The sequence below is a fragment of the Macrotis lagotis genome, chromosome 5, assembly GCF_037893015.1.
Source record: "Macrotis lagotis isolate mMagLag1 chromosome 5, bilby.v1.9.chrom.fasta, whole genome shotgun sequence".
NCBI classification, from domain to species: Eukaryota; Metazoa; Chordata; class Mammalia; order Peramelemorphia; family Peramelidae; genus Macrotis; species Macrotis lagotis.
In genome coordinates this window covers 48,651,638-48,674,273 of record NC_133662.1, presented here as the reverse complement: position 1 = coordinate 48,674,273, position 22,636 = coordinate 48,651,638, and positions in this window count along the sequence as shown.

The following is a 22,636-nucleotide window of genomic DNA, read 5'->3' as shown; positions in this document are numbered from 1 at the left end:
GAGCAGGGAAACATCTTTAACAGTAGTCATGGGGATAATGAGCATGATCTGTGTGTCCACTTCCCTTTGCCATCCCTCCTGCCAGCCTTTTCCACAGTCTTGTCATTCTGAGTGATCCTTCAATCTATCCTTGGGTGCTTTTTGACACAAAGTTCAAGTCTCCACTTTCTCTGCTGAAATCAGCATGAGTTGATACAGATCCAGATACTTGGATCTATACAAACACAGGTTGAGTTGGAGCTGTTCAACAAAGCCAATGAGATTCTTTCTGGAACTGAGAACCTATTTTGTGATAGCCTAAAGTGCTCCATACTGCCAGGACTTGAGACCTCTATCTTGCTTTTTTTCTTTTAGTTTTTGCAGGGCAATGGGGTTAAGTGGCTTGCCTAAGGCCACACAGCTAGGTAATTATTAAGTGTCTGAGGCCAGATTTGAACTCAGGTACTCCTGACTCCAGGACTGGTGCTCTATCCACTGTGCCACCTAGCTGCACCAGTCTTGGTCTTATAAAGGAAGGGAAGAGATTGGGAAGCCCATGAACTTTTTGGTAAAGTGGGTATTTTTTATGTAATTGGACAGGGTGGGGAATGTTAAAGAGAAGGTTTAAGGTTTTCAAGAAATTTGATCTTTTCCTTTACTGATTTCAGTTCAGACCTATACACTCTCCCTTGTCTCTGAGCATCATTTTTCATGACTGTACCACTCAGAGGCAGAGTTTTATTATTTATTAGTTTCTACCTTAAATACTGTAACTTCAGTCTACTTTAATGGAACCAGAACAGTTTAAGGCTATCACTAGTCAAATCAACCTAATTCTGATAATGTGAGTAACGGTCAGTACCTATTTCTATATTATACATTTAAAAAGTACATCTTCTTTAAAGTACTGTAACTTTCATCTTTACAATGCCACTGTCCTATTTAAAGGTGCATATTCAAAGATAATAATACCACTTAGTTAACATATATATATGTGTGTGTGTGTGTGTGTGTGTGTGTGTGTGTGTGTGTGTGTGTATGTTATAAAGGATATAACACAAAGGGAAATAACAACATAATTATTCAGATACAATTAATACACACTGTGCTAGGAATCTACTTATATTACAAGAGCTAATATTTTACTATTCTATTCCAGCATGCGATTAAAAATGTTAATTTGAACTGGTTTAACTGCACACAAAAGAGCTAACTGAAAAATTTACAGCAAATAAAAACAAACAAATAAATAAATAAATAATGCATGCAAATACTTTGCCAATTAGTGTGCCAGGTACCATAAAGGACACAAATTGACCTTACCCCAGAGTGATACTGGTTACAAATAGGGACTATGTAATGTTTCTCATAATGAAAGACAGACTTATTCAAAGGCTGGGCTCAATAGTGAATCAAGAGAGAGTCAGAGCATTCAACCTAACAAATAGGTAAATTAGGACTTTGGAACAAGTTTTCCAGTGGGTCCACTCACGATTGAGAGATTGGAAAGCTTAATGCTTTCTCTTCCACTGCTGCCATCAATTAATATCAACCAAGTATTTCTGAACTGTTTCTAACCTGGTTATGTCAAAGCAGATCAGAGACGGAGTGTCAATAAATCAGGGAGCAGTTTATTAATTACTGTCTTTGTAAGTAACCAATTAGTAAATCATGGAATTATTACATTCCTTGAAGTCCCACGTTGCTTTTGTGCAGTCAGATATTTCATTCATGATAATAAATGGAAAGGTGGATGATAGAAACAATCAGATCATTGAGTGATCTTCCCAGGGCAAGCCCACCATGTAGGACAATACAACGATTAATTCACTTGCAACCATCCAATTAGAGGTCCTGTGTGAATAACCGGGTCGATTGTATGGTTTTGTATTTCAGTTCAATGCAATATATGTACTGATACAGTTCACTTAATACAGGCAAGTACAGTTCAGGGCAGGACCTGAAATGATTAAAACAAATTACTACTAGCTACTTTGTTTTCATTGTTTTCCCAGTCCCAGATCCAGCTGATATAAAGAATCTCTAGAAACTAAATTGTTCTTTTTAAATTCATTATATAATATTAATAAATATAAAAATCATAATTTTTTGACACTTCTCTTCCATTTGGGCCAATTTTACTTTCAAAGGTATTGTTTTGTTCCATCAATTTTTCATAATTCTCTTGTAAATCTCTCAATTCATTTCTCAATTTTTCTCCTCCCCCTATTCTTTGTTTTTAATATCCTTTTTGAACTCTTCCAAGAGACTTTTTTGGATTTAAGATCAATTCATAAATTCCTTTGAGACTTCACATGAGGATATTTTGTCTCTCTTCTGAGATGGCCATTTTTATCATCTTTAATTGAATAGTAGTTTTCTATGATTAGTGCTCTTTTTGAATTTTTGTTCATTTTCTTAGTTGACCTCTGCTCCTGGGTCACAGAGATATAGATGCAAGCCATTTGTTCTTGGGCCAAGGGTGGGGTCTGGCTTACCTATTTCTCTGACATCTCAGGTGCTCATGGTTTGTTCCCATTCATTGGATAGAGAAGTAGCCTTGGAGTCAGGAGAATGGGAGTTCAAATCTGGCCTCAGACACTCAACTCTTACTGTGTGACTTTGGGCACTTAACCCTGACTGCCTCACACACAGGGACATCTCCAGTTGTCCTGATTCATATCTGGTCAATGGACCTAGAAATTTCTGGAGGAGAAAGTGAGACTGGTGACTTAGCACAGCATCTCCTTACTCAAATACAATTTATATGCTTGTCATGACATTATCTCCCTGATGTTGTGGTCTTCTTCAAAAATGAAGGGAAAAGAAGCAACAAAACCAACAAAAAAATAGCCTAATGCTGCCCCAGTGTTCTGGGGTTCAACTGTTGCTCTGGGGTTGAAACCTTCACTGCTGGCCTACTGAGCTGGGACCTGGACTAAGTTGCGACTAAGAACCTTCCACTGGTTTTTAAGCTCTTCTACTTAATACATTCCCCTTTTACTTGTGTGATATAGACCTTTTCTGAAGTTACTCCATGTTATCTTGAATTGTTATTTACATACTTCACCTCATATTTCAGGAAAAATTTTGGGAGTTTCTGTGACTCTGCATACATAGTTTCCTTAATTCATCTTAAGCAAATCACTACTTTTCTGGCCTTGGTTGGCTCAACAATACAATGAAAAGATTACTCAATTGCTTCTGAGTTCCCTATTAAATCTATATCTGTAAAACTATTATACTATTAAGATGAATGTATTAAATCAAAATCAATGTTTCATCTTCATCAACTATGATTATTATTACAAGAAAAGGGCTCCCTGTGATGAACATGCTGTGAGGGTTATAGTTGTATTGTTAAATATCTTGGTTTACTATATGAAATTCTTTCTAAAAATTCCATTGTCTGTTCTTCACACACAAAAGATAGAATTAAATAATTAATCTACCTTGAATTGAATTGAGATAATAGATGCCAAGATCCTTACCTCCTGAGAAATAAGCTAATAGCTCATATGTCTTCATCTATACTCCACATGTGAGCTAGGAAGCAGCTAAATCTTGTTAGTCATAATCTGATAAGTAAAGGAGAAAAATAATGTTTAGTTGAAGTTTCTAAAACTTTGGACACTTTCCTTTTACTTTCATTTGAGTTATAGCTTCTGAATAATTAGAAGAAAATTCAAGGGGCTTTCCATTTCATTGACTTATTTGAACAGCATGAAGAAAATAAAACCTTGGGAATGACTTGTTCTAAAATAATGTGAAATTTAAAGGACCTTCTTTTATTAGTCAATTTCAAACATGGTGAAGGGTCCTGTGATATGTACCATAACAAGTATGGCATAAATTATGTGTATATACATACAATATATATACACATATGCATACGTGTATATATGATGTATGTATTTTTAAAAAGAAAATTATATCTCCAAATATTTGACCATATGTTCATAATGCTTAAGAAAAAAATTTAATATGATGAACATCTGTTAGAATACCAAATCTGTTTCAGGAATCTGTGAATTCTGAGTTCCTGAATTACCTCGATGTGCTCATCTATAAACAACTGGAGTTAACACAGTTTGGTGTTTACACAGTTTCAAGACATTAAAAAGCAAATTGGGCTAGGGATGTAATTTGAATACTGACTTCAACCTGCCTTCTGCTATTCCTGGCACAGTTTAGATTTTAACTGTCTTCTTTATTTCTGATTTTGCTTCCCCCAAAGCAGAGTCAACAGCTTTAGCTACAGATGGGGCTCTGTGTGGCAGTTATTGGACCCAGATGTCACACTCTGGAACATGTTTTGCCAGCAGCATCTGGCTCTGTTCTTTTCTCTTTAATTGACACTTGTGTTGGCTATTCCTTCAGCTTTTCTGCTGGTCACTACAGAGTATCTTACAAATAGTTTTATAATCTTGCCTTATGATATTCCTTTCTTTCAAACTGGGATTTTTGTGAAAATTCACTGTGATTTCCCTCAAATATGAAGTTTTATGTATAATCATTTTCAAAGTATTATTTTGATCCTGTTTTGATTTATTAACATTCTTTGTTTTTATATCAACAGAATTTTCTAGTTTATTCCTTCTATATTTTTAAGAGATGTACCTTGTAATAGAGAATGCAAAAAAATTTCAGATAAGCTATTATATCAATCAAATCTGATGGTTTATGCAACATATAACACCCATAGTATCCCACCTCTTCCAAAATGGAATCTTCATTCACATATTTTTTCTTTGACAGTAAGCCTGGTTTTTAGAATTTCAAGGCACTGAATTGCTTCACTATTATCTATTGATTTTATAATAATTATTTTGTATAGTTTTTATGGTTCTACTTCATTTTATATTATTTTTCATAACTTCCTAAACTTTTCTGTTGTTTTATAGTTATTATTTAATATAGCAAAACCTATTTAACCACTCCCTTGTCAATGAACGTTTCCTTTTTCCTTCCATTGCTTTACCACTGCAAAAGTGTTACTATATTTTGGCATACACAGAACCTTTCTTTGTATAACTGAACTTTTAGGTTGTTGTACCAGCAGTACCTTTGTACCTCCAATATAAGTTTTAGGTCAAGTTATATAGGCAATTTAGGCATTCTATTTTAAAAATTTGGATTAAAACTTAAAAAAGAAGTGATCACAAATATGCAGTAGAGCTCTAAAAATTGGATTTCATGAGAATTACTGAATCTCCATTCCATAGTGCAATTTTTTTTAGAAAAGCTATATACAATACAATCTGAACACTTGTTTTTAAAACTATTCTGTTTATCTTTGATTTTTTTTCTGAATTTAATTTTCTACTATTCTGTGCATTAAAAATAAGCTCCTCTTTTCCTGGACATTTCTATTGTGAATTCATTTTTGCTAAGTAATCATTCACTCATTAAAAACTTATAGAGGGAAAAACTATCCTAACAACAACATCAAAAGCATAGTCAAGCAAAGATAATCCATCCATTATTCAACATCAAAAAATGTAAGTCTCCGCACCTTGTGTCTATCACTTCCTATTAGAAGATGGCAATATGCTTTCATCATAAGTTCTCTAGAAACGTGGTTGACCATGTTATTGATTGTAGTTCTCAAGCTTTACAAAGTACTAATTTTCTCTGTTATATTGTTTGCTTCATATATAATTTATTCCTGATTCTACTCACATTCTACACAAGTTTAAAATAGCTTTAACTCTTTCAATCTATTTCAAAATTTCTTATAGTAGAGTAATATTCCACTGCATTCATTTGCCATAATTTATTTAGTCAAAACCAAACTGATTCCTATGGATATGTGAGATGTATGTTTTTTTTAAGGTTTTTTGCAAGTTAAATGGGGTTAAGTGGCTTGCCCAAGACCACACAGCTAGGTAATTATCAAGTGTCTGAGACCAAATTTGAACCCAGGTACTCCTGACTCCAGGGCGGGTGCTTTATCTACTGTGCCACCTAGCCGCCCTGCTGTATGTTTTTTTTAATTGGTTGTTATAAGGCAATGGGATTAAGTTACTTGCTCACAGTCACATAACTAGGTAATAATTAATTACCTGAGGTCGGATTTGAACTCAGCTTCTATACACTGAACCAAACCTCCAGAGATGTAAATATTTTTGATTCCTTCTTTAGCCACTTCAGAAACAAGTTTGTCCTATGAATATCCCCCCCACCTGCAACTACATGATTGTAGAGAGTGAATCATGGAAGAATTGAGAAGGAATGAAAAGATTTTGGAGAGATGCAGTGGGCAGCAGATAATAAGTTAATAAGGAAGTTATAGAAAGATTTCTTTGCAGTAATGAGAGTCAAGTTAAAGTTGGGTAACAAAAATTTGTAGTGGACACAGTCAAAGTGGTTGCATGATTTTCTCTTCTTTTATGAAACACTACATATGTAGAAATGAAGGCTAATGGTGAGAGTAATGCCAGGTTGATTTTAGGCAGGTGACAATCAGCAATATGATTAGATAGGCAGACACTCAAGAGAAAGGGCCAGTGTTGAATTGAACTGATTCGCAAAAAAACAAAAAAAATGAAATGGGGGAACAGTGAAAGTGAAAGATCATACAGGAGTGGTCTTGCAGGAACTAGAGGAGTCAAGTGATGAGAGGTTGTAGTTTGGACAAAAAGTAGGTCTTCATAAGGGAGAGATGGAGAATTAATCAATTTTTTGATCATGGACGCAACACACCTGTGGGTAATGACAAAGTCCAGGTTATGACCACCGTTGTATGTGACCGAAGCCAATCATGTGAGGATGTCATGGAAAGTGAATAGACTGAGGAACTGAATTGAATATTTTAAGGTGCTTTATATAGATAAAAATATTCTATATATGTAAATATGATTCTAAATGTGTACACATGCTTATGTATGAGAATGCACATATGAGTTTACATAAATGTATATGTGAATATACATGTGTTTAAAGATAGACATGTGTATGAACAGTAGTAGTTAATGTATTTCTTTTTATTTGGCTACTTTCAATTCCACTAGGGCATTAATTGAAGTGGAAAGATGAATTGTAGACCATATAGTAGACTCATTAAAGAAAGCTGGGCAATGGACTGCAGTTCTGCAGATAAGTTACTAGGATTTAGAACCTTAAAGGAGAAGTGGTTGCTGAGTAATTGTGGTAAGAGGAGAAACTGAAGGTGGACTTAGATAACAATGAGTATTCTAACAAGCCTTCCTATACCAGTGAGCCAAGGGAAATGAATAAAAATTCAACCAGTGCACGAAAGCATGTCTTGGGAAGCTGTGCCATCAGATTTCAGTGATTGCAAGTATAAGAGGAAAATATTTAGAATAAGCAGACATTATAGAAAATATATGGATGAAGGGGAAGGTAGTATTTGATTGAGACTTTGGGATAAGAGGTTTGAATGAAAGAAATCATAAACTGGGAGATAAATAATGAAAGATAAGGTTTGGATAATATTCAGAATTATTGGGATTGAAGTATATGACAGTAAATGGACATGGTCATTCTTGAGTGGAAGACATCACTCCTGCTAGCACAATGAGTCAAGTATTAGACTGAAGTCAAGAAATTCTGGCTTCAAATTTGATTTGTATAAGTCATTTAACTATGTTTTGCCTTGGTTTCTTCACCCATTAAATAAGTATAATAACATATATGCCTTGTGAGATTTTTGTGAGAATCAAGAGAGTTTTTGTATCTATAATATAGCTTAGTACATAATAGACTCTATATGAACACTATTTCCCTTCCCTTCCACTTCCCTATCCCCTAGCAGGATATCAATCATGTAGGAAAGAAGCCCAGAATAATATGAAAAGATACACAGTTTTGAAGGAATATGATCAGATGGAAGGTTTCATTTCAATTATCTCCCTCTCTTATAAAACAGAAGATTCAATACAGTAGGAGACCAGGAACTTGAGGTTAAAAAGAAGCTTGCTCTATAACATGGTGGGAAAGTGAAAGTGGGATATCAGGTTAATGGGCAGAACATTCGGTTGAATGACTCTTCTCACCTTAGAATGAAAATCATACAGACTGAGCATAAGTTAGAAGTCTCATGTGCAGCAAAATATTATGGTGATAGAGATAAAAGACAAACAGTCTTCTTGCAGCATTAACAGCTAAAAATGAAAGACATATGGTATCTTTTTCTACCATAGCTTGTTCCTTTACCCACCCCTCTTCCAACTCTCAGGACACAATCCAACACTTCCTATCTTTCCTTTTCTTATTTAATTCTTGCAAAACTTTGCATGCAATAAGGTATTTGAGGACCTCTTCACTCTAGATATTTGAAGTTTGGGTGTTGTATCTTTAGAGCACTGCCTCAGGAACAACTGTTAGCAGTCTCAAAACACCTGGGCTTGAACAGTGAAGATCTGAAAAACCTCAGCATTGAGCTATTCTCTAACTACTGTCAGTCTGAAATTTTCAAATCTTTTTAACATACCTGAGATTTTCTAAGGGGAAGCCTTTTTTTTTTCTGTTGATATGTCCTGAAACAAATTTATCTTTAGACACACTGTGAGGGTACTCAGCTTTGGAGATGGATTAGCTGGAAGGATTTTCTGGATGACTTTCTGAGAGATTCTGAAGTGGAAGACAGTACTTTTCATATAGTTTCTGGTTTTATGTCTTGATCAGTTTGGTGAGAATTTTAGACTTTTACTGAAATAGATATTAGGCAACCAATGTGAGAAGGCGGCTCTTTTAATCCCCAATAACATATAAAGACAGTTTTCAAAATTCATTTTTCTAAGATTTTAAATTCCAAATTGTTTTTCCTCCCCCTCCACAAGATGGCAAGTTACCTAGTATAAGTTATATATGTGCTATCTCGCTAAACATATTTCCACATTAGTCATGTTAAAATAGAAGAAAGAGAAAAAAGAGGGAAAAATCAAGGATAAAAAAGTAAAAATATTAGGTTTTGAACTACATTCACACTCTACACTTATACTTCTTTCTCTGGATGAGGGTAATGTCTGCCATTACCGTTAACTCCTTTATTTCTTAATTTAAGTAAATATCATCAATAATCATGTGGGATCTTGGAAAAGTTAACTTTCTAGACTTCACAGGATAAAAGGGTCACAACCAGAAGTGACCAAAGAGACAATTTAGTTCCAATCCCAATTTTAAAAGATGTAGAAATAGAGCCCTGAGGAGTTTAAAGGATTATTTAAACTAAGTCTGATCAGTCCAGAGTAAACTACCTTTCCAATGCCTATTCTGTACTGCCTATAGGTGACTGAAAATAACATCTTTCCATATAGTCCTGGAAATTGGATCATTTCTCCTTAAGAATTGCCCTTTCCTGACTTCTGGCCAGGATAGAAGAGAGAAGACAGGCACTGTGATATGTGCTCTCTTTTTCCCCTCAGAAATAACATGAGAGAAACCTCTTAACCCAGAAAGAGTAGCTAGGAGAATACCTTCCATGAACGTGTGTCTCAGGGGACCATGGTGAATCAGGAGACTAGAACAGATGATCAGCACTGGGATGGCAGCTGGGGGAAGCCAGAGGGTGAACCTCAGTCATAGAGATTTTGGTAAGTGGCAGGTGTGAGATCCTGCTTTAGCTACAGAGTATTTGGCCAAGGGGAGAAGAGCTAAGGGGGGGGGGGGGTGAGTTCCAGCAGAGTTTCAAAGAATGCCTGGAGAACAACTAACTAGGCCAGGGACCTGAGCTCCATGCCTTCTGCAGAACTCTTTGCCCAGAACAAACAATAGACACCCCCCCCCACACACACACACACCCTCAGGGTGGCAGAGCTCACTCAACAGAAAGAGATTAACTCCCTCCCTCAGGGTTCAGTCTAGTTTTCAAGGTCAACTCTGATCCTAATGCTGAGGACCTCACTCCAGAGAAAGCAACCAGTACCCCCTACTGGCTGGCACTTGGAATTACTAAGCCAAGTGAACAAAGCCTCTTGGATCCCCAAAAGCAAACCTCTGAGTGCCAGCCCCCACAACACAAGATGAAAAAAGGCCAGAGAAAAGGGGGGCCCACAGAGAAATACTTAAAAAAGACAGATCCTAACCCAGAGAGATCTAGCACTGCTGAAGAGAATATGAATTGGTGTCCAGCTAAGAAAAAGTTCCTTGAAGAAATCAGGAAGGAGTTTAAAAATCAGTTGGAAAAACTGGGGAAAGAAACTCAAGAGAAAATTACACGTTGCAAAAGAAAATTAACATCTTGCAAGAAGAAAACATATCTTTGAACAAAACAACTGGAAAAATAAAAAATGAGAATAACTTTCTCAGATCTTCATTTGGGCAAATGCAAAAAGAAAATGATTCTCTCCAATCCTCAAATGGGCAAATGCGAAAAAGAAAATGATTCTCTCAAATCCTCAACTGGGCAAAAACAAAAGGAAAATGATTCTCTCAAATCCTCAATTAGGCAAATGCAAAAAGGAAAATATTCTCTCAAAACTACATTTGGGCAAATAGAAAAGTCCTTCGAAAATAGAATGGATAAACTGGAAAAGGGTTTGCAAACGATAAAGGAAGAAAACTTTTCTCCTCTAAAAAAAGGAATGGAATTGGCAGAAACTGATGACTTCATGAGACAGCAAGATTGTGTTAAACAAAACCAAAAGATCGAAAAAAATAGAAAAAAATGAAAAAATGCCTCATCAGCAAAACCACTGACCTGGGGAATAGATCAAGAAGGGAGAATATGAGAATTATTGACCTTCCTGAAAGCATTGAAACCTGGACTTAATATTACAGAATTTAGTGATGGAAAATTGCCCTGATATCCTGGAACCAGAGGGCAAAGTAGTTATTGAAAGAATACATCAATCCTGTCTGGAAAGAGATCCTAACATGAAAACACCAAGGAATGTTGTGGCCAAATTCCAGGACTATCAGATAAAATAAAAAATTTTACAAGCAGCCAGAAAGAAAAATTTTGAATACCAAGGAGCCACAGTACAGATTAGGTAGGACCTGGATAAATGAACATTAAGGGATTGAAGGGCCTGGAGTGACATATTCCAAAGAGCTAGGGAGCTTTGAATGCAGCCAAGAATCCATGACCCAGCATAGCTGAGCCTTCTCTTCCAGGGAAAAAGATGGACATATGATGAAATGGGAGATTTCCAAGATTTCATGAAAAAAAGGCCAGCGTTAAATAGAAAATTTGGACATCAAACAGGAGGCTCAAGAGAAACATAAAAAGGCAAAAAAAAAAAAAAAAATAACTGCTATACAATAAGATGAAACTGGCTACATACCCACTTGGAGAGTCTTATAACTATTGAGAATTGTAACTCTATTAGAGAGAATATACAGAAGCAGAAGTGATGGACACTTATAATTTTTCTGTGACTCAGAAAGAATGATTTGAAAACTATACCTGCTTAAAAGGGGGGGGTAGTAAGGAGAAGGGAGGTTGGAGAGAGACTGAATGGGCTAAATCTCATTACTTCAACAAGGACAAAGGACCTATTGTAATTAAGGGGAAGAAGGGAGGAGGTGAGAACCACCTGAATTTTCATCTTATCAGACTTGGCTTAAAGCTAACTCAGACACACTTAATCAAGTTCAGAGACTTATATTACCTTTCCAGCATTAAAAGGGGAAAAGGGGAGGGGGGATAACGATGGGGAGAAAAAGAGGAAGTAACAGAAGGAAGGGAAGAAGGAGGAAAAGGGAAAGGGGAAAAAAGGGGAAGTGGGTTGGTAGAAGAGAGCAAACACATTGAAGGTGGAAGTATTCAGAAATAAAACACTGGGGAATATGGATAAAGGGGAAAAGGCAGAAAAATACAAACAGAAGGAAGACAGCATGGAGGGCAATAAAGAGTTAGTAATTATAACTGTGAATGTGAATGGGATGAACTCTCCCTTAAAATGCAAACTGATAGCAGAGTGGATAAAAAACCAGAATCCTCCAATATACTGCTTACAAGAAACTCATTTGATGCAGAAGGATACATATAGAGTAATGGTAAAATATTGGAGCAAATTATATTTTGCTTCAGTTGAAGTGAAAAAAAGCAGGGGTAGCAATCCTTATCTCAGACAAAACAGTTACAAAAATAGATAGCTTTAAAAGAGATAAGGAAGGAAACTATATCCTCCTAAAAGGTACCATAGACAATAAAGTAATTTCAATACTAAATATGTATGTACCCAATGGGACAGCATTCATATTCTCAGAAGAGAAGTTGAAAGGGCTGCAGGAAGACATAGACAGCAAAACTCTACTAGTGGTACCTCAACCTCCCGCTCTCAGATTTAGACAAATTGGATCATAAAATAAACAAGAAAAAAATTAAGGAGGTAAATATATTATTAGAAAACCTAGATATGATAGATCTATGGAGGAAACTGAATGGGGTTAGACAAGAATATACTTTTTGTTCCTGCAGTACATGGCATTTACACAGAAATTGATCATGTACTAGGATATAAAAACCTAATGATCAATTGCAGAAAGACAGAAATATTGACTACATCTTAGATCATAATGCAATAAAAATCGTATTCAATACTGGGCCAGGGAGATATAGACCCAGAATGAATTTTAAATTAAATAACCTCATTGTAAAGAATGAGTTGATCAAGTAACAAATTATAGAAAGACTTAATTATTTCAGCCTAGATAATGACAATAATGCTGCAACATCCCCAAAACTATGGGATACAGTCAAGGCAGCTGTCAGGGGATATATTATATCTTTAAATGTTTACATGAATAAATTAGTGAAAGAAGAAATCGATGGGTTAAATATGTGACTAAAATATTAGAGAAAGAACAAATTTAAAACCCCTAATTAAATACCCAATTAGAAATCCTAAAAATTAAAAGACAAATTAATAAAATTGAAAGCAAGTCAGCTACTGAACTAATAAATAAAACCAAGAGCTGATTTTATGAAAAAAAAACAATAAAATTGATAAACATTTGATCAATTTTATTAAAAAATGGAAATAAGAAAACCAATTTGCTAGTTTCATAAATGAAAAAGGTGAACTCGCCACCAATGAGGAAGAAATTAAAATAATAATTTGGAATTATTTTGCCCAAATCTATGACTATAAATTTGACAATCTAAGTGAAATGGAAAATTTTTTCAAAAATATAAGTTGTCCAGATTAAATGAAGAGGAAATTAAAAACCTAAAGAACCCTATCTCAGAAAAAGAAATTCAACAAGCCATTACTAAACTCCCTAAGAAAAAATTTCCAGTGTCTGATGGATTCACAAGTGATTTCTATCAAACATTTAAGGAACAATTATTTCCAATTCCTGATATCTATACCAGGAAGATTTAAAACAGAGAAAGAAAATTATAGACCTATTTCCCTGATGAATATAGATGCAAAAATCTTAAATAAAATATTAGCAAAATGAATACAACAAGTTATCACTAGGATAATACATTATGATCAAATAGGATTTATCCCAGGAATGCAAGGTTGGTTCAATATTAAGAAAACTGTTAGTATAATTAATTATTTCAATAATATATATATATATATATATATATCATAAATCATATGATCATATCAATAGATGCTGAAAAAGCTTTGGATATAATACAGCACCCATTCCTAATAAAAAACACTAGAGATTGTAGGAATAAATGGTTTGTTCCTTAGAATAATAAACAGTATGTATCTGAAACCTACAACAAGCATTATATGCAATGGGGATAGTCTTGAGTCATTCCCAATAAAATCAGGGGTGAAACAAAGATGCCCATTATCACCAATAATATTCAATATCAAACTAGAAATATTAGCTTAAACAATAAGAGAAGAAAACAAAATTACAGAATTAGACAAGGGAAGGAGGAGACAAAACTCTCACTCTTTGCAGATGACATGATGGTATACCTAGAGAATCCCAAAAATCATCTAAAAAACTACAAGAAATAATTAGTGACTTTGGCAAAGTAGTGGGATATAAAATAAACCCACATAAATCCTCAACTTTTCTATATATGACTAGCAAAATACAGCAGAAAGAGCTAGAAACAGAAACCCCATTCAAAGTAACCTCAGACAGAAGAAAATACCTGGAAGTCTACCTGCCAAGGTAGACTCAAAAACTTTTTGAATACAATTACAAAATTCTTCTCACGCAAATAAAATCAGATTTAAATACCTGGACAAACATCAACTGTTCATGGATAGGTCAAGATAATATAATAAAAATGACAATTCTACCAAAACTAAACTACTTGTTCAGGACCCTATGAATAAAAATTCCAAAAAAAAAAATTACTTTAATGAATGAGAAAACATTGTAAGTAAATTTATATGGAGAAATAAAAAAGTCAAGATTTCCATGGATTCGATGGAAAAAAAAGTGCAAAAGAAAGCAGCTTAGCCTTACCAGAAGTAAAATTATATTATAAAGCATTGCTCCTCAAAATTGTCTGGTATTGGCTAAGAAATAGAGTCATGCTTCAGTGGAATAGACTAAGTACAATATCAGGAAATGATTATATTAATCTTCAATTTGATAAACCCAAAGAGTCTAACTATTGGGATAAGAACTCTTTCTTCAATAAATACTGTTGGGAAAATTGGAAGTTAGTATGGAAGAAACTTGGATTAGACCAACACTTCGCACACCATACCAAGTTAAAATTAAAATCGATACAGGTTTTAGACATGAAAAACAATATTATAAGCAAACTGGAAGATCAAGGAATAGTTTACCTTTCATATATGTGGAAAGGGAAACAGTTTATGACCCAGGAATAGATAGAGAACATCATTCAAATCAAACCAGATAATTTGTTCTATATTAAAATAAAATTTTTGCACATTCAAAACCACTGCAACCAAGATAAAAAGAAATGTAGTATACTGAGAAACAATTTTTACAACTAGTATTTCTGGCAAAGGACTCATTTCTCAAATATACAGAGAAGCGAGTCAAATTTTCAAAAAAGCAAGTCATTCCCCAATTGACAAATGTGTCAAGGGATATGCAAAGGCAATTTACAGCAGAGGAAATCAAAGCAATCCATAGTCATATGAAAAATTGCTCCAAATCTTTACTTGCTAGAGAAACTCAAATTACCATCTCACACTTCTCAGACTGGCCAATATGATCAGAATGGACAATGATCATTGTTGGAAAGGATGCGGGAAATCTGGGAAGCTAATAAATTGTTGGAGCTGTGAACTCATCCAACCTTTCTGGAGAGCCCAAAGGGCAACAAAAATGTGCATATCCTTTGACCCAGCAATACCATTACTGGGTCTATACCTTGAAGAGATTATGAAAAAGGGTAAAAACATCACTTGTACAAAAATATTTATAGCAGCCCTGTTTGTGATGGCAAAAAAAAATTGGAAATTAAGTGAATGTCCTTCAACTGGGGAATGGCTTAGCAAAGTGTGGTATATGTAAGTCATGGAACACTATTGTTCTATTAGAAACCAGGAGGGATGGGAATTCAGTAAATCCTGCAAAGATTTGCATGAAATGATGCTGAGTGAGATGAGTCAGACCAGAAAAATCATTGTACACCCTATCAGTAACATGGTCTTGATGATCAACCTTGATGGGCTTACTCATCCCTTCAGTACAACAACCAGGGACAATATTGGGCTATCTGCAATGGAGAATACCATCTGTATCCAGAGAAAGAAGTATGGACTTTGAACAAAGACCAAAGACTATTACAGTCAAATTAGAAAAAAAATAGTTATCTTGCTATGTAATTTTGCTATCTCTTATACTCCATTTTTCTTCCTTAAGCATATGATTTCTCTGTCATCACATTCAACTAAGACCAATGTATAACATGGAACCAGATTGCCTTCTGTGGGGAGTGCGGGGAGGGAAGCAAGAATGGGGAAAAAATTGTAAGACTCAAAATAAATAAAATCTTTATTAAAAATTTTTTTAACAAGAATTACCTTTTCTTGATAGGAGTCAAGACAATGGAATAAAGGAGAAAGACTAACTTGAACCACATCCTGCCAAGCTTTCCAAATATATAATGATTCTGATAAAATTGTAGAGCAGTGGGACCCACAAATATACAAAGTAAATCAATTTTATTCCTCAACACAAAAGGTGACAGGAAAGGTCTTTTACCCTAGGATAAGGGAGGAACACAATCCAGCAAAGACCATTCTAGGACAGATCAGTCCCAACAAATCAGGAGCAGGACTTGTGAATCACTGAATTAGCAGTGGTAGCAATTCCCTCCAGAGTTCCCAAGAAAGGGCATCTTTTTGCAAGCACAAAATGAGGACTCTGTTGTTTTGCATATACTCAAATCTGGGTAGGAGTTGTAAGTCAAAAAAGAGCACTAGCAAGTTAGAATGTGGGATCAAAGTGGAGTGGAGACCTTCCTTGTGGTTCTAGGAGAGAAAAGAGTACTTGTGATCAGACAAAGAGCACAAGTCAGAAAAGTGTTAAATACACCTCTCCTTAAATCATCCTTCTTTGAAGGAATTGGAAAAAATTCAGATCCCTATAAGTATTTCTGTAAACAGTTGAACAAAAGCACTGAAACTTGGAACAGTCTGACCTCCAACCTGAAAACAGAGCCCTAGTACAAAAAAGAGCTAAAATCAAATCACATCCTAGAAAAATGAGCAAAAAATAGGAAAAAAATGACCATAGGAAGTTACTATGATGATAATGAAGATCAAAGCACAGACTCAATAGAAGATAACAGAGTCAAAACTCCTTTATCCAAAGCCTTCAAAAAATATGAATTGGTCTCAACCATAAAAAGAGTTAAAAAATAATTTTGAAGACAAAGTAAGAGAGGAAGAGGGAAAAACTTGGGAAGAGAAATGCAAATGATGTGGAAAAATGATGAAAAATGAGTCACCATGCTGGGAAAGGAGATACACAAAAAAATCCTGAAGAAAATAATACCTTAAAAAACTGACTATTCCCAATATCAAAAGAGCTACAAAAAGGCAATAAAGAGAAGACTGCCTTAAAAAGTAGAATTGATCCAATGAAAAATTAAATAAAAGAGTATATGAAAACTCACTAAAGAATATAATTTCTGAAAAATTACATATGAACAAATGGAAGACTTTATAAGAAATCAAGAAACAATAAAACAAAATTAAAAGTATGGAAAAATAGGAGAAATATGAAATATCACATTAGAAAACCAACTAACCTCAATAACTGATTCTGGAGAAATAATTTTAAAATTATTAGGCTATGTGAAAGTCTTTATCTAAAAAAGAGCCTAGATATAATCTTTCAAGAAATTATCAAGGAAAACTGCCTTGATGCTCTAGAACCAAAAAAAAAAAAAAATAGAAATCAAAAGAATCCACTGATTCACTTCCTAAATCTACTTCCTGAAAGAGATCCTAAAATGAAAACCCTCCCCCAAGAATATAATAGCCAAATTCCAAAACTCCCAGGTCAAGAAGAAAATATTGCAAGCAACCAGAAAGAAAAAAAAAACAAGTATTGTGGAGCCACAGTCAATTAACACAAGATTTAGCAGATTATACATTAAAGTATCACAGAGTTTTGAATCTATGTTCCAGAAAATAAAAGAGTTTGAATTAGACCCAAGAATCAACTACCCAGCAAAATTGAGCAGACTCTTTTAGGGGAGAAGATGGCCATTCAATGAAATACAGGACTTTTTAAACTTTCCTGATGAAAAGGCCAGAACTAAACAGAAAATTTGACTTTCAAATACAAGATTTTAAAAGCATAGAAAGGTAAGCAATAAAGGGAAAATCATAAATGTCTTAATAAAGTCAAATATTTTACAGTTCTACATGGGAAGATTATATTGGTAACTCATAAGAGCTTTTTTGATTATTAAGGCAGTTAGAAGGAATATCTAGATATCATCAATATAGATATAGCTATATTTATAGCTATATCTATATATTTATATTGAGAAAGAAAGAGAGAGAGAGAGAGAGAGAGAGAGAGAGAGAGAGAGAGAGAGAGAGAGAGAGAGAGAGAATACACAGGAGTCAGTTGAATATGAACATATGTTACCTATAAAAATCAAATCAATTCAAAGGGTGGGAGAGGAATATTTTGGAAGAAAAGTAGAGGTATATTTGGGTATATTATTTCACATAAGCAAGAAAAAGATTTTATAGTGATTGAGAAGAGGTATAATATGAGCAGTGTGGCTGAGTCTTACTTGCATCAGAATTAGCTCAATGAGGGAATACCATTCACATTCAATTAGGTATAAAAATTTATCTTACTCTACAGGTAAGTAGGAGTAGAAGGGGCTATGAGAAAGAAGTGCAATAGAATAGAGGACAGATTAAGCAAGGGGAAAGTCAGAAACAAATTTTTGAAGAGGGATTGATTGAAAGGAGAGATTGATTAAGTAAATGGGGGAGAAATAGGATATAGAAAAATGTGGTTAGCAATAGTAACACTGAAAAAATTGAAGTTTCTTTTATAAGAACCTCTTTCTAAAATATATAAACAACTGAGTCAAATCTATAAAAATAAGGACCATTCTCCAATTGAGAAAGTTCAAAAATATGAACAATTTTGAGATATAATCAAAGCTATTCATAGCCATATAAAAATTGCTCTAACTCATTCCTTTTTGGAAAAATTCCAGTTTTTTATACCTATTATATTTGCTAATAAACAGTAAAAAAAAATTACAAAGTTGGAGAAAAGATGGGGGAAAACATAAGATATGAATGCATTGTTGGTGGAATTGTAAACCAATTCAAGCATTCTGTAGAGTAATTTGGTACTATGCCCAAAGATTATAAAACCATGCATACCCTTTGAATTCTCTTCTTTTTGTTTTTGTTTTTGCATGGGAATGGGGTTAAGTGGCTTGCCCAAGGCCAAACAGCTAGGGAATTATTAAGTGTCTGCTCCGCATTTGAACTCAGGTCCTCCTAACTCCAGGACTGCTTCTCTATCCACTGCGTTAACTAGCCATCCCCCTTTTAATTTTCAATACCACTTCTGTATACAGAGATTTGAAAAAAAAGAATAGGACCTTATCATACAAAACTAATTATAGTGTTTTTATTTCTATTGCAAAGATTTGGAAATTGAGGGAAGAACTATTAATTGAAGGATAGCTGAACAAATTGTGATTTGTGATTATAATAGGATACTGTTCTGTAAGAAATGATTATCAGATTGCTCTCTGAAAAACTGTGAAAGACTAAAATGAGTTGATGCAATGTGAAATGTACTATGTATAAAATAGCAGCAATACTGTAATATGATCTGCTGTGAATGATTTAACTATTCCCAGTAATACAATGATGCAATACAACTCTGAAGGACCTATAATGAAAAATGTTCTGCATCATCAGAGAAAGAACTCGTGGTATCTTAATACAGATTGAAGCATACTTTTTTCATTTTATTTTTCTTGAAGCTTTTTAATCTATAATTTTAATCTATAATCTATAATTGATTTTTCACAACCTGACTATAAAGGAAATGTTTTACACGACTACACAAATAAGACCTATATTGAGTTATTTGTCATCTCAATAGGCAGTGGGTTTAGACATTGGGGATGAAGGAAAGTGAAAGAATTTGGAACTTAGAGTTTTAAAAATGAATGTTAAATCTACTTTTACATGTAACTGGGGAAAATAAAATAATAAAAGAAAAGAGAAATAAAAAATAATTATCTTTTCTTAATGAGAAAATGATAACCATTGAAAATGGTAACCTGTTTTCTTCAATTCTAAACAAGCAAAAACTGTCATAAAAAAGTGGTGCATGTGTATAGATATATAATATACATATGTATATATGTAAATTTATATATATATGCATATATACATATGTGTATGTATCTAAATGTATATATATATATATATATATGATAAATGAGATATTTAATACATTTAAAGCAGAGTTCAATGCTGACCCACACAACTTGCTATATTCCCTCCCTCTATCCTCCACAGGAATATATAGACACATTCACACAGAGATATTTTGTTGACCTGTTCTTAATTCATAGGATAATATAAAACTTCCACTTCAAAGATTTAGCTTTCCCATATGTAGACTAAAATTGTTATATATTTGGAAAAGAACATTTGGCTTTTAAATACTTTCCTGACTATAAAATGTATAAGTTTAGTTAGTTACTTAAAATATTTTCTAACATCTATTCTGTGATAATTATTTTTCTAAATAAAACACAGAACATATAAAAATATATAATTTCCATATATACATGTAAATAAATATATAGTTCATAAAATAATAGAACATTATATATTTCATTCATATAGAAATCAATTATTCAGAAACAAATACATAAAACAAAGCCAAGAGAGCTAAAAGATACATTTTTTTAATTTGAGAAACTATAATAGATAAAATAAGTTAAACAATTCTTAATAGAATCATATTCTGTGCCAAACACATAAAACAAAGTTTTTTCTCTCAAGTTTATGGAAATTACTCACAGGATAATCCTTTGGTTGCTTATTCCCAGCATATTTTCTAAGAAACCAAGAAGATTTAAATTTTTTTTATTCCTAAGAAAAAGCATATGGCAATAAGACGTATATGATGACCTCAGTATTTCAAATATAGATCCAGTATATTTCTATAGCAGATGTCAACATTTAACAAAATCAATTTTATTTATATTTTTGTCTTTCGTTCAATGATTTTTTTTGAAAATGTGATGAACATTTTCACAAAATTCTCAAGAAAAATAGAAATTTAAACAAACAACCAAGTGACCCAGGTATTCTCAAAATGGTTCAATACAAAAGAATGAAAAAGCATCCATCATTGTTTTCTACAGATGAGATGTTTCATGTATGGATAAAGCATGTGGCATGAACCAACAAGAAAAAAATAGAATGGATTCTAAATTCTGTCTGATTGAACCATGGAAAATGGGTAATAAGCATTTTCACACCAAGTGACAGAATGTAAAATTCCTTTTCACACAATTCACATTTTCTTCTTTTTCTGCAAATCATATTTTTAAAAAGATTATCTAGAAGAAAAAACTTTGGGATGTTGTTATGTTTTACAAAGATATTTGGGTCACCATTTTGACAGTTAAAAAATCTTTACAATTCTACCTCAGATTCACTCTTGTTTCATATTGCTTCAATTTATCCCATAGATGAATGAAATTTTCATGAAAATCAAAAATTATTTTTGTCAAAACAGAAATTACCCAGAAGTCAATTTTATATTAAAAATGAAATCTAATATATTTTCATTAAATGTCATAGTGTTGAGGACTTCATTTCATAGAGAAGAAACAGACGCAAAGAGACAAAAATACTAGTTTCCTTGCAGAAACTTCGGTAACAAAGATTATTCATTAAATGTGCCTAATGTTCTATGCAGCTAGTCACTAGCAAGACTTAAATTCAGAATCTCTGACTCCAGAACTAATTCTGTGTAAGGAAATATAAGAATGATGATTTTGTTGCTTAGTCCTTTTGGTTGTATCTGACTCTTAGTTATCCCTCCCCCCGTTTTTTGGCAAATAAAATGGAACGTTTTTCTATTTCCTTCTCTAGCTCATTTTATAAATGAGGAAACTGAGGTAAACAAAGTTAAGCAACTTTCCAGGGTCAAACAAATAAGAAGTGTCTGAGACCAGATTTGGATTCAGGAAGATTGATAGCCAATATTGATGATAATTGTATCATAATCTAAAGTTGATTGTTTCACACTTATAAAAAATATTCTTGTACTAAATAAATTTCCCTATTTAAAGCCTTCTTTTTAAAATATGTTTTTTTAGGTTTTTGCAAGGCCAATGGGGTTAAGTGGCTTACCCAAGGCCACACAGCTAGGTAATTATTAACTGTCTGAGACCAGATTTGAACCCAGGTACTCCTGACTCCAAGACCAGTGCTTTATCTACTACACCACCTAGGCACCTTAAAATATGTCTTCTTAAACACATGATTGACTCTGAAATGGCAAAACTGCATGTGAACTGTGTTTGATTTTCCTTTTTATGTTTATTTTTTCATAATCTTAGCACTTTTTTGTCCATGAAATATCTATATGAGTAATATCACTATCTTGAATATGGATTATAGAAGGATATACTTTTAAAACAGGATCTAGTGAAATAATAGTTTAATTTTACTGGTGTACAATGCCTAACAGATAACTGATTTATTAATATCAGTTTTAGCAAACATTCTAAATTGAATGATTGTCTATGAAATGTACTATGTGATCAAAAATCAGTTTCTTAAAATGTCAGTGCCTATACATAAATTTCTAAGACTATAAGTTCCTGAAAAATTGCTGGCTAGTATCAGTGAATTAAATCCCAAACCTTAGTTCTCTATGTTGATGAAATCTTTTGGTAAAACATGGATGTTGCATATGGCTGGGTGGTGCAAAGATCAATGGTAATAATTATCTTTGAATGTGCCTGAGGAAAGGTAGAGAAGTACATTGTGGGAATTGAGTAGTTTAACTGAAAGATTAGGGAACTTGAAGGAGAGTGACTATATTTTTTTAAAGAGGGTAGTAGTTAAGGAGAAGAGAAAAAAAATATATGAACCAGCTACATCACTAATTGTAGAAGAATGGAGAGTAACCTGAAGGTCTGTTAACAACAGCTATTAAGATTTTGATTAATTATTTAATTAAATTAATGTCACCAGTTTCAAAAGAGGAAAATATTAAGTTATGGAGGAAAGAGAACCTGAAAGTA